The sequence below is a fragment of the Sinocyclocheilus anshuiensis genome, unplaced genomic scaffold (genome assembly GCF_001515605.1).
Source record: "Sinocyclocheilus anshuiensis isolate Anshui unplaced genomic scaffold, SAMN03320099.WGS_v1.1 scaffold1015, whole genome shotgun sequence".
Lineage (NCBI taxonomy): Eukaryota > Metazoa > Chordata > Actinopteri > Cypriniformes > Cyprinidae > Sinocyclocheilus > Sinocyclocheilus anshuiensis.
The window spans coordinates 1156367-1156667 of NW_015546029.1; positions in this window are offsets into that span (position 1 = coordinate 1156367).

Sequence of the window (301 nt, forward strand, 5' to 3'; positions counted from 1 at the left end):
ACGGGCTTGCAGTGTCAGGGGTTTGGACGGGGCCCCAACTGCACTGGCACATCAACTGCCTCGAGTTGCTGGCAGTGCACCTTGCCCTGAGCCGTCTCAAAGGGCGCTTACGAGGCAAGCATGTACATGTACGACAAGGTGGTCTGCGCTCCCGTCGCATATCGCAACTCGCCCTCCACCTCCTCCTCTGGAGTCAGAAGCATCTGAGGTCGCTTCGTGCTGTTCACATTCCTGGGCTGCTCAACTGGACAGCCGACGAGCTATCTCGAGCTGCGCTCCCGGGAGAATGGCGACTCCATCC